This window comes from Trachypithecus francoisi, unplaced genomic scaffold, assembly GCF_009764315.1.
Source record: "Trachypithecus francoisi isolate TF-2019V2 unplaced genomic scaffold, Tfra_2.0 Lachesis_group15, whole genome shotgun sequence".
Taxonomy (NCBI): domain Eukaryota; kingdom Metazoa; phylum Chordata; class Mammalia; order Primates; family Cercopithecidae; genus Trachypithecus; species Trachypithecus francoisi.
In genome coordinates this window covers 28,622,382-28,640,164 of record NW_022681460.1, presented here as the reverse complement: position 1 = coordinate 28,640,164, position 17,783 = coordinate 28,622,382, and the positions used below count along the sequence as shown (strand labels likewise).

The following is a 17,783-nucleotide window of genomic DNA, read 5'->3' as shown; positions in this document are numbered from 1 at the left end:
CCGTATCACCTTGTAGATTGTGGAAAGCTGTGGACTAACTTGAGGCACAAATTGACTCCACGTGTTTTCTCCCATGGTGAACTCTTGCTTTCTGATCACTTCAGGGCAGGAGAAGAGAGGCAGTGCTTGGTGGGCATGTGGCTTTCTGCTAGTGGGGTGGGGTGGATTCTCCAGCTGAAACCAATAAAATCCACTCAGAAGAATTCTTCACAAAGTTAGATGGGAGTCTGACAGTCCCAAAATGCTCACACAATTTCTGCAGCTGTGCAGTTCTTAAAAAACAAAACAAAACCCCAAACAACAACAACAAAAAGTCTTAGAAAAAAGGATAGTGTTTCTAAATTTCTCTTCCCACAGGCACTCTATGCCTGCCTCTGGGCACGTCATCAGAAAAGCTCACTTCTCAGTGGTGTTAATTCATCAATCATTGGAAATACCTCTGTTCAATCATGTCTGAAGCTGGTCACAACAGTTTTCTGCTTCTTGGTAGAAGTGTGGTCAGTTTCATCCCCACTGATTTTATCTGGGCAAATGGGCTCCCCTTTAAGTGTGTTGAGGTGTGAATATCATCTCCTAGAGTTTTCTAATTTTGTATATGGCTAAGAAACCATTCAGGTTTTCTCCTGTCCTGTGTTTGGGCCATCTTTTAAGTTTGTACCACTGCACATGCTACAACTTGTAGAAGAATAGGTACTGAGTTGCTGTCTTAAAAATATGTTTTCCTTTCTTTTAAGGATCACAATAAATGGTGTTCTTCTCAGAAACTAGTATACAGTGTTTACAGCAGCATTATTCAACAACCTGTGTCCATCAGTAGACAAATGAATAAACAAAATGTTAGTACATATATACAATGGAATAATGATCTAGTCATAAAAAGGAGTGAAGGGTGGGCATGGTGGCTCATGCCTGTAATCCCAGCAATTTAGGAGGCCGAGGCAGGCAGATCACCTGAGGTTGGGAATTTGAGACCAGCCTGACCAACTGGAGAAACCCCGTTTCTACTAAAAATACAAAATTAGCCAGGCATGTTGGTGCTTGCTTGTAATCCCAGCTACTTGGGAGGCTGAGGCAGGTGAATCGCTTGAACCTGGGAGGCAGAGGTTGCAGTGAGCCGAGATCACGCCATTGCACTGCAGCCTGGGCAACAAGGGCAAAACTCCGACTCAAAAAAAAAAAAAAAAAAGGAGTGAAGTACAGATACATCATACAATTTGGATGACTCTTGAAAACATGATGCTAACACATTAAAATATTATAAAAAAAGATATGAAAGAAGCCAGACACAAACGATCACATACTGTGTATTCATTTTATATGATAAATCTGGAATAGGCAAATCTATGGAGTCAGAGAGCAGATTAGTGGCTCCTTGGGGATGGGGGAAAGGGAGAATGATATGGTATGTTTTTCTGGGGTGATGAAAAAGTTCTCAAGCTAGAGACAGGGAGTGGTTGTATAACATTACAAGTGCACTAAATGTCACTGAATTGTGTACTTTAAAATGGTTAATTGTATGTTACATGAATTTAATCTAAAAACTTTTTTTTTTTAAAGAGGTATGTTTGATTTTTTAGAGGTGTCCTATTTTTGTTTGGGTGTGTGTCTTTCCCTCTATGCCAGCCCAGAGAGGCTTATTCTTTACATTCTATTTAAACGATCCGTTTCAGGCCCTTGAACTATGTACAGTTGATATTTAGCCTATCTTCTTATATTCTCCCCCAGAAATTTATACATCCACAGCATTTCTCAATTTGTGTCTTTTTCTTAGTGACAAATATACCCTTTTCAGAATCTATGCTCAAGACTAACCCTGATTGCAGGTGAGAGGAACTCTTGAAAATTGGTAGCTCAAGATGAATAATTTGTTAGCTTTTCAAAGCTTTGGAAGTCAGGGTGCAACAAGTGGAGCTTTAAAAAACAAACAAACTGGCTGGGCGCGGTGGCTCATGCCTGTAATCCCAGCACTTCGGCAGTCTGAGGTGGGCGGACCACGAGGTCAGGAGATCCATCTGAGACCATCCTGGCTAACATGGTGAAACCCCGTGTCTACTAAAAATGCAAAAACAAAATTAGCCAGGCGTGGCGGCGGGCGCCTGTAGTCCCAACTACTCGGGAGGCTGAGACCGGAGAAGGGAGTGAACCCGGGAGGCGGAGCTTGCAGTGAGCCGAGATGGTGCCACTGCACTCCACTCTGGGCAACAGAGTGAGACTGCATCTCAAAAACGAAAACAAAACAAAACGATAACCAAAACAAACAAACTGAATACCTCCTTTGCTTCTGGTCTTTTATGAAATTTCTTTCGCTGACTTTTCTCTGTGAAATGTTTTAATAAAGGAAAGTATTTTCCTCCTGCCTATTTCTGTGTTAAAGCCTCAAAGTATTAGAAGATGCTAAAATGATCCTATCGGTAAAAGTAGATAACCCTATAAATCCAGTAGTCATTGGGCAATTGTAATTCATATTCTGGGAGTGGGAGCCCCTGACTAGGAAGAGACTCATGACTGAGAGGAGGCAGCAGAGGAGGATGGAGTGAATGAGCAGGGAGTCAACTGGGCCCATTAGAAGCAGAGGAAAAGAAATGAGGATGGGTGTTTACAGCCTGGAGATTTTGCATGCATGGTGAGGCAAGACATGCTTAGGATTACTGCTCCTCTGCTTCCATTGATGATGCTACAAGAGCCTCTAGATAGAATTGTTCTTCAGTTTGATAATCCGGTTCTTTGTTCATGTCTCTTATCCTCAGGAAACAAGGACAGCAGTTTTCCTATTTAAGCCAAGAAAAACTGACTTTATGAATAAACTTAGTGTTGAATCCCTGAGGGACCCAGATTGACAAGACAAGCTCAAGTGGAGAAACTACAGGAGTCAAGTTCCATGTACCAAGGGTAAAAATCAATCTTCTTGTTCAACGAGAAAGGACTGCAATAGCTTTTTTAAAGAGCTCTCTGGACTTCAGATAACTAGTCAATATTCAGATAAGCTAAGTGATAGTTAATCAAAAGCACACATTGAATTTATCTTGAAGTTCATGGGTTTTAAGATGACGGAGATTAGTTATCATAAGTTTGAGGAAGTTCAACAAATGCTCCTGGGGTTGAGTTTGTAGACACTGAAATTCTTTAGGTAAGAGTTCAGATGACTCAGAAGATTCTGCATCTGATCATTCATTGTTTACAAGCCCTTCTCAGTGGCATTAAAAAAGTGTTCCTTTCATAAGAGTTTCAAAACAAAACCAAGATGGGCAATTCTTAAGAGAATACATTTTGGAACTAAAAACATTACTGTTTTTGAAGTAAAATATAAAATTAAGGCAACAGAAGAATAATTTGATCTATTCTTATATGAGAGGTTCTCCATTTTTTCCCAGTGATACCCTCTTCTTAGTGCCTGGAACACACACAGCCAGGAAAGAGTCCTCCTATCCACAGGTGATTAGATTGGGGTGGGCAAGAGACTTAAGATGGACCAATCAGATCTTGTCACCTGGAGGAATATGGAACCTGGGCATGGAGACTGTATCAGTTCATTCTGAGTATCTAAGGCATCATGTTGCCCTTAGTATATGAATGACTAAGTTGAGAAGCTGGTCTATGGAGAGAAGAGAATTAAGTGTATGTGCAGAGAGAAGCAGTCATAAGAGCACACTTGGTCCCAGAGAGAGAGAGGGAAAGGAAGGGCAAAGGTAGCTGGTGACTTTCTGGATTCCCTAAGACCAGCTCTGGTTCCTCTGTTTGGCCTCTTTGAGATTCCTTTGTGTGTGTCTTCATGATGTACTCTTTTTGTTCATATTGACTTGAGTGCGTTTCAGTTTCTCACACTCCCGAAATGATCCCTAAATAGTTCAGTTCTCTGCTCACCACCTAGTGCCAGCCCCTCCAGGGCAAATGGTGATCTCCTCCATTTTAAAAGCTTTTCAGGGATGGGGATTCCAACTCTCATAAAACCCTATTCCAGTGTTTAGAAACCTTTAATTAGAGTCTTTCTTATTCCACACCAAACTGTTACATAAATGATAGTCTGTTTTTCTTTTTTTTTTTTTGTCCTGTGAGATAGGTAATAATTTTCTTACTTGAAGACTTTAGATCTTTTATTAGTATTTCTTACTAATGAACTTACCTCATTATAAGAATCAGATAGGAAGTGTGTGTTAAAAATTCAGATTCTCAGCTGGGCGCGGTGGCTCAAGCCTGTGATCCCAGCACTTTGGGAGGCCGAGACGGGCGGATCACGAGGTCAGGAGATCGAGACCATCCTGGCTAACACGGTGAAACCCCGTCTCTACTAAAAAATACCAAAAACTAGCCGGGCAAGGTGGCGGGCGCCTGTAGTCCCAGCTACTCGGGAGGCTGAGGCAGGAGAATGGCATAAACCCGGGAGGCAGAGTTTGCAGTGAGCTGAGATCCGGCCACTGCACTCCAGCCTGGGTGACAGAGCGAGACTCCGTCTCAAAAAAAAAAAAAAAATTCAGATTCTCTGTCTCCTCTGGATCTGATCCAGAGATCTAGGGTGGAGCTAGGAATCTGTATTTTTAACAAGCACCCCTAGCGATTTATATAATCAGGGAAATTGAGAAAGAATGTATTTAACAATAGTTAACAAGTTACCCCTTGTGATTTACTGTCTCCAGAAAAATGTGTCACTTCTAATTGCCTCCCCACCTAAGTCTACAAGTTTAAACTCTTCATTCTTTCCAAGGCTCAGAACAAATGCCAGTGTTTTCATGATCCCACAGCTGGGGAAATCTCGTCCTCTATTTTGAGTTTGAGAAAATGGTGACTGAGCAGCACTTGGTACAGGACAATCTAACTTTGATCTTTGTCTCTCACTTCCTTATGGAATTTCTTCTATTTCTTTCTATTATGGTTATTCAGTGACTTGTCTGGTATTCCCTGTCAGACTGTACACCCATCCACACAGGAATTCTTTGCAGCATGCCACAGAGGGCTGTGTAAGGAATAAGTTCATGCAGGGTGTGTGTAGGGCCTTTTGGTGATCTACCCTGGAGGCCATCCTGCTGTGGCTAAGGGGTTATAGGAGAGCCCACCCTATTGAGAACAACTGTGGAATTCTCTAGGGCCAAATCCAAAGAGGGCTTACCTCCCAATGTGTGTCCCCCACCCTACCCCATTGAGAGTGGCATAACAATTAAGGCCTTTATTAAGAAAAGGTCTACCAGGGTGAGTGGGGGAAGAAGCTGACTTTGGGGGAAATGCAGTTTGTCCAGTGGCAATGGTATCTTCTTCCTCTTTTTGCCTTGGGGAAGAGAAGGTATTTGTTTTGTTCCTTCTACTTTCTACAAGATTGAGGGGTTTAGTCTATTCTTCTCTCTGTAGTTAGAAACACAGTTTATTCTCTGAAAGTTACTCTGCTCCTAAACCTGAAACCATCAGAATGTGCAGCACTGCATGTGAGGGGAAGGAGTTAGAGAGAGATGGCAGAAGTAAGAGGGTGCTGGTGTGGGGCAGGAGACAGTCTACTTTCATAGTGTTTGAAACCCAAGGGATAGGGTGTTCCCTGTGGTCAAGGAAAGACTGCCAATGGGGGCAGGGCTTAAGTTATCTTGCTAGGAGCTTCCAAGAGCAATGTCTCTTTGGGTGAGGGAACCTAAGCCATAACAAGGTGTGGATGGGCCATCGTTTTAGTGGATAAGGGTTTTTAGTGGATAAGAGTGGTGAGGAAGAGGCAGGGCCTCTGAACCTCAGTGACTTTCCATGTGGCGTGTACTATGCAGGAAGAGGTCCCTGAGTGATATGGTTTGGCTGTGTCCCCACCCAAATCTCATCTTGAATTCTCACGTGTTGTGGGAGGGACCTGGTGGGAGGTAATTGAATCATGGAGGCAGGTCTTTCCTGTGCTGTTCTCGTGATAATAAGTCTCATAAGACCTGATGGTTTTAAAAAGGGGAATTTCCCTGCACAAGCTCTCTTCTCTTGTCCTCTGCCATGTGAGACATGCCTTTCACCTTCCACCATGACCGTGAGGCCTCCCCAGCCACATGGAACTGTAAGTCCATTAAACCTCTTTCTTTTGTAAATTGCCCAGTCTCAGATAAGTCTTTATCAGCAGTGTGAAAATGGACTAATACACTGAGCATCCTCTGGAAGGCAGCAAATATATCCCCTTGAGACAGGCAGCATTTAGGTTCCTGCCACAGGAAGAGGTACAGCAACAAAGAACAGACAAAGGGAGAATAGACTTGCCACCCATGACTTATGGCTACTGAAGCAAGAGGATGCCATCTCTCACCCACTGCTCACCACTGAAACTTTTGTGAGGAGCATGTGTGTGTTGGGGGGTGGTAAAGAAGAATGAAAGGAGGGAGCAAGAGGGCAGAGTGGGAGAGCAGACCTCTCCCCATCTTCCCAACCCAGGCAGTTTGAACCAACGGCTCAGCTAAAGGTGAAGAAAAAAGAGAAAGAAAGCTTTGCACAGTGCATAAGATGGCTTTAATCACCAAAGAAGATGAAAAAAAGAATGGGACTCAAATTGAGATTTTGTTAAGGGAGGTGGATACCCAGAAGAAAGAAGATTTTGAAAGGGTGAAATTAATAGCCATTATTTAGAAAATTAAAATCATTCCATGCTTGTACTTCTTAGGGAAACCAACATATGCAATGAACAGATTCTCTATTCAATTTCATTATATCATTTTTCAGATATGAATCCTGGACTAACCTCTGTACTTGAGTAAAGGTAAGACCAGGACTGTTATAATGGAAAGATTACTTGCAGCTCCTGCACAACAATATCATGTTGCCTTTCTCACAATGCCTTTAAAGAGATGATGTATAAATGTGCTAAGCTATCCATTATCATGCCCATTCTTTACGTTATTTGTAATTTTCTCCTTAAGTTCTATTTTGTGCAAGTGCTTTTATAGTTTTATTGAGGTATAATCAACATATAATAAATTATATATATTCAATATGTGTAGTTTTATAAGTTTCAACATATGTATGAAACAATGAAACCATCAACACACTCAAGATGATGAACATAGTTACCACTCCCAAAAGTGTCTTCATGTTCTTTTATTTTTATTTACTTATTTTATTTATTTATTTTTTTGAGACAGGGTCTTGTTCTGTTGCTCAGGCTGAAGTGCCGTGGCATGATCATGGCTCACTGCAGCCTCGACCTCCTTGAGCTCAAGCCATTCTCCTGAGTAGCTGAGACTGCAGGTATGCAACACCATACCCAGCTAATTTTTTATAGAGACGAGGTCTCACTATGTTGTCTAGGCTCTTCTTGAACCCCTGAGTTCAAGTAATCCTCTAGCCTTGGCCTCCCAAGGTGTTGGGATTATAGGCACGAGACACCATGCCTGGGACCTCATTTCCTTTTTTTTTTTTTTTTGAGACAGAGTCTCGCTCTGTCGCCCAGGCTGGAGTGCAGTGGCCGGATCTCAGCTCACTGCAAGCTCCGCCTCCCGGGTTTACACCATTCTCCTACCTCAGCCTCCCGAGCAGCTGGGACTATAGGCGCCCGCCACCTTGCCCAGCTAGTTTTCTGTATTTTTTAGTAGAGATGGGGTTTCACCGTGTTAGCCAGGATCCTCATTTCCTTTTATATCTCTTTCTCCTACTGCCTCTTCCTATCCTCCTCATGCCCTCACTCCCCCAACCCTGAAATCCTCAGGCAACTTCTAATATGCTCCCTGTCATTTTTTGGATTAGTTTACATTTCCTAGAATTTTATGTAAATGGAATTATTCGATATGAATTCCTTTCTTTTTCTGGCTCCTTTCACTTAGAATTATTTTGCCGTTCATCAGAGTTGTACTTTGTATCAATGGTCCACTCTTTTGTATTGCTAAATAGTGTTCCATTGTATGTATATACCACAATTTATTTATTCATTCACCTGTTAATGGATAGTTGGGTTATTTACAGTTTTTGTCTGTTACGAATAAAGTTGCTATAGACATTTGTGTACAAATCTTTGTATGAACGTATGCTTTTATTTTTCTTGGGTAAATCTGTAGGAAGTAGAATGGATGGATCATGTTGTTACTGGAAAGGGGTCCCAATCTAGACCCCAAGAGAAAGTTCTTGAACTTCACATAATACATAATTTTGGGCATGTCCTTAGGGTAAATTGAAAGCAAGTTTATTCAGAAAGTAAAGGAATAAAACAATGGTTACTCTATAGGCAGAGCAGTGGCATGGGCTGCTCAACTGATTCTACTTGCAGTTATTTATTTATTGTAAGTTAAACAAGGGGTGAGTTAATTATGAATTTTCTGGGAAAGGGGTGGGCAATTGAGGGTTTCTCCCCTTTTTAGAGCATATAGGGTAACTTCTGAATGTTGCAGTTTCATTTGTAAACTGTCGTGCTGCTGGTGGGAGTATCTTTCAGGATGCTAATGTATTATAATTAGCACATAATGAGCAGTGAAGATGGCCAGAGGTCACTTACCTCGCCATCTTGGTTTTGGTGGGTTTTGGCCTGCTTCTTTACTACATTCTTTTATCAGGAAGGTCTTTGTGACCTGTACCTTGTGCAGACCTACTGTTTTATCCTGTGACTAAGAATGCCTACTGGGAATGCAGCCCAGCATGTCTCAGCCTTATTTTACCTGGCCCTTATTCAAAATGGAGTGACTCTAGTTCAAATGCCTCTGACAATATGTAGATGTATGTTTAACTTTTAAAGAAGTTGCTAAATTGTTTCCCAAAGTAGATATAGCATTTTGTGCCCCCACTAGCAGTATTTGAGGCTCCATTTCACCTATGTCTTTACAAACACCTTCTGTGATTAGTCTTTCTAATTTTACACATACTAATCAGTATGTACTGCCACCTCATTGTGATTTTAGTTTGCATTTCTTTAATGACTAATGGCATTGACCATAATCATTCCTAAAGAACATCATTTTGATTTTAGTCCAATATACTGAGATCACTAAATTCTGTTCCCCCTTTTTATAGTGGTCCTTTTCTGCCCAGGTCGTTGCTGAGCATTCCAGTGACATTGTGCTACATCCTGTTGGCTAAGCTGGTGATAAAGCCACTAATAAATGCCAACCATCTGATTCAACGACATCCCTTATATTGGTGCTGATTATAACCAAATTTTGGGTCTCATATTCTAGTTGATGTGTACTTAGACATGAGAAACAGGTTCTAGACCCTATATTTTTTATTTATTGATAAGATGTTAGATTTGGGGAAATCAGATTCCTTGGAATTATTGTTTTTTCCCCTTTCAGCATGATCCGTCTGTTGAAGACACTGAAATTGACCTGGCCTAGTACAAGTTACGTATCCCTTATCTGAAATGCTTGGGACCAGAAATGTTTAAATATTGCATTTTTTCCAGATTTTAAAATATTTGCACGTACATAATGAGATATCTTGGAGATTAGGCCCAAGTCTAAACAAGAAATTCATTTTTGTTTCATATAAACCTTACACATATAGTCCGAATGTAATTCTGTATAATATTTTAAATAATTGTATATGTTTTAATCACACGAGGTCAGGTGATATGGTTTGACTGTGTCCCCACCCAAATCTCACCTTGAACTGTAATCATCCCCACATATCAAGGGCAGGGCTAGTGGAGATAATTGAATCATGGGTGTGCTTTCCCCGATACTGTTCTTGTGGTAGAGAATAAGTCTCAAGAGATCTGATGGTTTTATAAGTGGGAATTCTCCTGCACAAGCTCTCTTGTCTGCTGCCATGTAAGATGTGCCTTTGCTTCTTCTTTGCCTTTTGCCATGATTATGAGGCCTCCCCAGCCATGGGGAACTGTGAGTCCATGAAATCTCTTTCCTTTATAATTTCCCAGTCTCCAGTATGTCTTTATTAGCAGTATGAGAACAGACTTATACATTAGGTGTAAAATTTTCCACTGTGGTATCATGTTGGTGCTTAAAAAGTTTCAGATTTTGGAGCATTTTGGATTTCAGATTTTTATATCAGTAAATTTGACCTGTATAATTCTTCTGCTGGACAACCAAGCATTTTACATAACCTTCCATTAATGTATCTATCTCTTAGGCTCCCTAACCTAAAGACTCATCTACACTAAACACACATAAAAAGTGGCATAAATGAGTATGTTTTCAGATACAGGGTGACTATTAGATACCCTCTGAACTTCTTCTAGATATTAGTCAAATTGATTTTATTTTTTGTAGCATTTTTCTCTTTTATTTTTATTGAAGGAAGCACATGATTACTTTTTCCACTTTATCACTCTTTCGGGTCCTCTGCTGAATTCAGAACTCTTCCCCTGACTTCTTCTCACCAGGTTTAGATACACTTCCCTTTCCATCATGAGGAATTCACCACCCTACTAGTCTTTTATAGTTCAGGTTGTCATAAATCTTTTATTTATATCTCACAATCACTCTTCTTGGGTGTCTTGCTTCCAGCACCACATATGTTTTAGAACAAAGTTGACTCATATGATTTTCAATTATAATTTAACATGCTTCCCTTTGTATTTCCTGCCTGGCTGTTTTTCATAAGATTTCCAATTCTTATCTCTCTCTTCCTTGACATATTAGCTCTGTTAGAAAGGCTCAGACTTACTGACTTTGTAGAACAATTAGTCATGATTCTTCTATGCATCTGTCCACTATCTTGCTACAAAGATGCTGATTTTCTTGACATACCAATTTGTCAATATGAAATTGTGAAATATATCATGTGAGCCCTCTCTGTGGCCCCTTTAGAAAATTTGGATATTTGAAAGTGTATTTTTGTATTCATCTTAAATCTGATCTTAACAGTCCTAGAAGATTCTAATTTTGAGAAGTGTTTATGTGTGTGTGTGTGTGTGTGTGTGTATTTATATATACCCCCAATGCATTCTTAAAAGAAATGTCTTTAGCTGATTCATGAATATTCACTGATTTTATTCAGTGATGAATAAATCTAGTATTTGACAACAGTTAAGCCAGCATGATTTGGACTCTTCTTCTACCTACTTTTCCTGGAGTCACCACTGTGATTACACTAGCTTTGAAGAGAGAAGTTTGGATTGATTTGAAGTAACATGTGAAAATGTGGTTGAGGTTCCTTACAGTCTCTAGTGGAAATCTGTCCACATCAGAGAACCTCTGCATGAGGTGGCATGATTGGTTTTATGTGTTCCAGGGAGGCCTAGTATTTGACAAGCTGGGAATGTTTTGGATTAAAATGGAAGCACATTGGCAGAGTGATGTGGGGAAGCTTGCATAATGTATAATGCCTGTCAGCACCCTGCCTTGATGGAGCTGGTGCTTACAAGTCCCTCAATTTAATGAGTCCAATATACACCTATGAGTTTTTATAAGCTAACACCAAAGCAAGTTAGAAAAAGTTGAAACACATATGTTTTTTGACCAACTGTGATATTTTCAGGTACTCACCCATGAGGCTTTAAAATGCCTATAAAATTTTCTATTGGAAGCAGTTTCTGGAAGCAATAGTGTACTTGGGGTCTAAATTTACACAGTCCCTTGAAGGTGCATCACCTTCATGATCCAAAGATCTGCCTTGTAGCAATTCCTTCTTCTTCATTCTTCTATAGTTTTGCACTCATATATTTTGACCAGAAACTAAAATTTTTTGCTTACTCTAATGCCCTTTGATCCATAGAGTTATTCAAATTTTAAAAAGTCTTGAAACTACCAAAAGGGTTACTAAATGGTATAGTTGGGGGAGGAGAGAGGTGATTGTAATGGAATTATCTGAATAACAAAGATTTGACAATAAATCTATTTTATTTCCTACCTTATTGATGAAAATCTTTGTAACTTTTTTTTAACCTTAGTAAGTTCAATATAGTAAGCATAATGTAACTTTTCTCTAATGATTGAGAATGCTGTTGTACCCGAGGCTTACAGTTTTGAACATTGACCGTCATTGGGAATAGTTCCTTGCATACAATAGATGCTCAGTAAATATTTACTGGAAAAACAATGAACAAATTGCACAGTACTACCATTCCAGAAATGAGAGAGAAGGACTTAAGTCTTCATCAACCCCAGGGATACATTGCCTATTTTTCTATAAAAGATTGTCTTTTACTCTTTATTTTCTAAATTATTTTGTAAAATGTGGAACACAAAAAGGGTCATTCAACTGAGTGTTAAGTTTAGATGGGTTCTGATTAACTGAGCCTTAACAAAATATTTTTTAAAATTTTGTCTTTTGTAGAGAAAATGTTGAAAAACACTGACAGTATTAGTAAGAAACAGGTTTGCTCAGATGTAGCTTAAGACACTGTAAAGCTGTCTTGAGCATTCAACAATGTAGTGGGTTTTGTGTGTGCCAAAACCCTTTAGCTTATACCATCCCAATGCTAAGATCAGAAAGTTTGACGATCCACGGAGTCAAAAGGAGCACAGCTCAAGCCAAAAAGCATGACAGGATGCACAGTATATGTTGTATATTGCCCTCTTTTAAGATTTGCTTTTTCAAAGAAGACATGAAATGAGTATTCCCTAGCCAGATTCTCTACTCTCTTCATTACAGCATAATTGGCACTATGGTTTCCCTGACATCTGTACCAAAGATGTTGCTGATTGCTGAACGCATGATATTGGCAGTGGTTGTCAGCTGTTCTGGGTTAGTGCAGCTGATGTAATCACCAAAGTTTCATTCATAACAAGAGCTCGTCTTATAAGGCCCCTTAACCACTCAAATATGGATTTGTGCTGTACGGTCAAAGATCGAGCATGTATGCAGCACGAAGAAGTCCAGAACGTACTGGTAGATATTTTATTTGCCAACAATATTTCTTTCAGTTGTGTCCAATAAAAATAGTTTGAGTGGATGAATGGTGTGGAGAGACAAGGTTCTTATACCTAGAGGTCTCTCTGATCTTTCATCTTTCCCCCTGAGATCTCTGCTCCACTTTTCATCAAAAGCGCCAGAGACACGCTCCTTCAGGATTGATTCTCATGCTGGTTTCACAGGGATTGATGATGTGTGTTTTTCTTGTGTAGCCATGTGGATGGAGTAACTGATCTTCCTTGTTGAGCAGTTAATGAGTGCTTTTCTTTGCCTGGCAGGCTTCTATTTCTCTTTTAAAACTTGGCTCAGGCATCTTCTCTGCAAGGGTTATTTCTTGACACTCCCCCGCCACCCCCAACAACTCTGCTTCTGCTCTCATAATATCATGTGTTTATGTCTGTCAAAGCACTCACAACACTGTATTGAAATTTTGTGTTGTACATCTGTCATCCTTTCTAAAGTGTAAGCTTCTCTAGGGCAATGGCTGGGTCTTACTCATCTACGTATATCCTGTCTTGAAGCATCGGATAGCAAAGAAGTATCTTTCTCAAACTGTAATGTTTGCAGACAACTTTAGCTGGTGCAGGGATTGATTTTAAGTATTACATGGACCTAGCACTCAGTTACATTCAACTACATATAAGAATGTTATTCCTCTTTATAATTTTTTTCCAATTCTTCTGATAATGACAAGAGGAAATTCTTACTTGGTTCTAACATGTTATTAATGTGTCCCTAACTTTGCTAAGGCTTTATTTTAATTGACTTTGGGGCTTAGAGTCTTTAACAGACAACTGTATCCACCCAGAATGTCATAATATTGTTTGTTTTTCATAGAGTTTATTTATTTTTTGGCCATCTTCTATTTATGGCAAGGGATACTGGTTTTTCTTTGTTGTTGTGATATGCAATTTCCTGATAAATTTTAATTTATTTCAATTAAAATGAGTTAAATATTAATAAAAAGATGTAAGATGATATGTGAAGGTGGCTTCACTGTCAGATTATCATGTAGTATGTAACCCTGAGCAAGTTAACAAGCCTCTGTAGACCTCAGTGTTCTTCAATAGTAGAAGGGAATGGAGTTAATCATCACATTAATATGAATATGTAAGGTCAACCATAAGATTACAAAGAAATCTTTTATGGAAACTTTCTCTTGTTTCTTGAGGAGGATATTTGCTTTCCTCTCCCATTATCAGTCTTTGTGCGGAAAAGACTGAGAAGTACCAATGAATGTAAAAGTGTTTTGTTCAAAACAAGGGCTGTAATAACTGAATAATCATATAATTTACACAGTAATACATTATAGGAGCTTTACGAACATTGCCTGTCATCCTTAAAAACAAGCAATCCTTAACAGACACTCTCAGCCCTACTTCCCTGCCAGACAACACAGAAATTTAGTGGCTTCCTCAGATTTCAGTTCCAATTTTTCTGATTCCAAAACCCACAAGCTCTTCGTCCCTTGTTACACTTGCATTACAAAGTGAAGCCAGGAGGGCCTGAGATTCAGAAATCTGTAATGACAATGCATTTAAACATGCACATAGTATCTACACAATTGTACATAATAACATCCTTTTATTAAAAGGGAAACTGGTTGGTATCTGAGGACTCTAGAAATCATCTTTCGGAGGCCAAAATCGTGTAATAGTTGACCATTCAGTATCTGAAGCTTCACATTGTGTGCGTGATCTTTGTGTAGAGGTGGGTTGGCTAGAAAGCTTAGAATCTGTGCTTCCCCTTTTGTGTTTTTCATGGTTTTTGTAAGAAGATGGGAATCTTAAATGGTCTTCAAAGTGGAAAGAATAATATTGGTTCAAAAGGGGCAACAGAGATCCCACAATGTTTGGAATGTAGGAAGGTTTCACATCTTCCTTCTGATAGCTGTCAGGAGTAAATACCACTAACTGGCCTCAGATAATCTACCCAAGATGCTTAATTCCTCTCCTGAGCAGAGGATAGCAGCACTTCAAAGATAATCCTCATTTTTTTATTTGCAAAAGTTTATTCGCAAATTTTTTTTTGCAAAAGTTATTTTTGCAAAAGTTGAAGAGTAGGTAATCCCAACTTTCCATATTTGTAGCGCTCACAAATCAATTAACAAACCAACTCTTAACTCCTTTTCCAGATAAATGCTTGCATTAACAAAAGTGGAGATATTTAGATCGATTTGCTCCATTAGCTGGATCCATTACATATACTACTTGTTATACTATTCCCTAGTGGTTTGTATATGCCACTATAGTGAGATTCAAAAAAATTTTCCAACCTATATTTGTAATATAAAATGTATATTTGGTCTTGGTCCCCATTTCTGGATATACAAGTCTTAAAATCCTTAGAATCTACAAAGTGATGTATTTTTGTATGCTAATAAGTTGACTGATGGCTGGGAGTCTCTAGGTAGCTTCAGGATGGCTTCTAGTCACAGAAAGGAAGGCAGGATTGGAGGTTTGGGACTTTCAGCCCCTCTACCCAACCTCCAGGGAGGGGAGAAGGGCTCAAGTTTAAGGCGATCACCAATGGCCAGTGATGTAATCAATTATGTCCATGCAATGAACCCTCCGTAAAAACCCAGAAGGACAGGTTTTGGAGAGCTTCCAGAACAGCTGAACATGTGGAGGTTCCTGGAAGGGAGTTCACCGAAGGAGGACATGGAAACTCCTGGCCCCTTGCTCCATACCTTATCCTGTGCATTTCTTCATTAGCATTGTTGGTAAAAGCCTTTATAATAAATTGGTAAATGTAAGTATATCTCTCTGGGTTCTGTCAACCATGCTAGCAAATTAATACATCCAAGGAGAGGGTTGTGTCACCTCTAATTTATAGCCAATTGATCAGAATTACAGATAAAACAACTTCTTGTGATTGGCATCTAAAAAGCGAGAGGCAGTCTTGGGGACTGAGCCCTCAGCTTGTGGGATATGACACTATCTTCAGGTAGATAGTGTCAGAATTGAACAGTTAGAGGACACCCAGCTGTGGCCACTGCAGGAATGATTGCTTGCTTGTTGTGTGTAGAAAAACCTTCACACATTTGGTCACAGAAGTGGTCTGTGATGATTGTTGTGGTGTGAGAGCAGAGGAAAAACAGTCTGTGTCTTTTTTCTACTCAAAATGTTATAAGTGCAAATGTCTTAGTCACATTCAAAACTGTCTTTATTTTTCTGACTTCATCTTATCTCCATTTGCCATCCACATTAGAAAATAAAATCTTAGAAAATGTCTGGCAAACATGATAATTTTAGGTTACAACCCAGTTTACTTGAGGCTTTCCTTGTCTCTTTCTCTTGTCCCGGGCAATCGTGCCGTTTTCCAGGGTTCCACACAGGAACTTGTGGGCCTGGAAACTTACTGGGGCATTCGATACCCCCACTCACTGGAGCAAAGGGCACCAGGACACAGCATCAAAGGTGCTGTCTAAGAAGGTGTCTTTGTATCTTATTCTTGCTGCCCTGATAATTCTGCTCCAAAGATTCCTTTGTCTTATGGAATCTTTATTGAGTCTGGACAAAAACCTTTAATTTTTTTGGTAGTTTTAAAACTTTATTTGATGTATTTGATGATCAGCAGCTGGTTCTTATTCACATTGGCTGTAGATTTTTGAAAGTGGTAACAGGTACAGAGGTGACCAACGTATAGAGCTTGTTTAGTGAATCTTCATCCTCATTATGTTTTCTGGACAACAACACAGATATGGTATTGGACATTACTTATTTCTTTGACCCGGACAGCTTTGTTGAGCCTGGCATTAATGGACACATCTGGAGTATCCATCTCTTTCATGGCAAATTTCTGGTTCTCTTGGAGTACCTGAGGGGCATGCTTCTTGAAGCCCACTCCACTGATGCGCTTGTGAATGTCATTGATGGGGTAGTCTTGAGTCACCTCCTCTTGATGGAAGAAGAGCCCTTCTTCTCACCACCCTTTTTTGTGGGAGCCATGCTGCCAGGCCTAAGTTGGAAAGGAAGAGCGAGAAGGATTCCCAACAAACTTATTATAACCACATTGCTTGCTTCTGTTCTTATTGTTTAAGCTAGGACCCAAACAATGCAATCGCAGCTTGAAAGCCTTCCTCACAAGGCTATTGTCTCTTTAAAAGATTCAAAATTGTATTTTGAACCTCAAAACTGAGCTTGGACCAGTTTTGGGTTGGGCATATTGCAGTTTATTTTATTATAACCCTCTTATGGCTTATACAGACATTTTATATATATAATGTTCCATGTGTGAAATATTTAAGAAAACCAACATGAGTAGTGACATTTTGCATTTCTGCAGTAACAGCTTGACTCTAAGGGCATGAGACTGGAGTATCCCAGCTGCCTGGGCTGGTAGCAGGCACCCTGGGGAACATGGGTGTGCAGGAGATGGAGGCTGTGTATTGTAAATTCTTCAAATCACTGTCCTTCCATATATATGAAACTATTCATTTTTATAAGCCCGATGGAGCATTAAATGTTTTGTTGCTTCTAAATCTCACTGTAATGAAAACTTATTCCTGCAGTCTACTGAAGGGTTCAATCAATGTTTTTCTCTTAATATTTCTATATCCTTCCCTGCATGATAGAGTCAGTAACTATGACCCGTCAGATGTGAAAGAGAATAAATAAATTCTTAAGTCCTTCATCAGAAACTACACTTAAATAAAACAATTTTAATTGTACACATTTGTCATATGTGTTGTTCTTTTGAGATGAAGGTATATTTTGGAGGGGAGTAGAGTTAAAGGGCTTTATAACTAGTGGAATTTAGGCTAAAACTGTCAAGTAATATTGCAAGTGTCTAGCAGGTGGCAGCTGTTACCCTGGTTCCTGCATGGCAGGCCCTTGAGCCCTGAGTAGTGCAGAGGTTCTGGAGTCAGGTTACTTGATTCCACAGCCTAGCTTTTTTCTTGATGAGTTTCCTCAGGCCCACTCTGTGCATCAGCATCCTGTTCCATGAGGTGGCAAAGATAAACCTATCTCAGAGGGTTGCTATGGGGACACAATGAGTTAAAGTATGTGAAGTCAGGCCAGGATGTGAAATCTTAACCATCA

General features: G+C 39.8%; 1 protein-coding gene across 1 annotated transcript in view; it reads right to left on the bottom strand.

Annotated features, from left to right (window-relative positions):
- Window positions 1-17,783, bottom strand: part of LOC117097358 (importin subunit alpha-3-like) — a 139,581-nt gene that overhangs the window by 14,843 nt on the left and 106,955 nt on the right. The gene's annotated exons all lie outside the window — the stretch shown is intronic.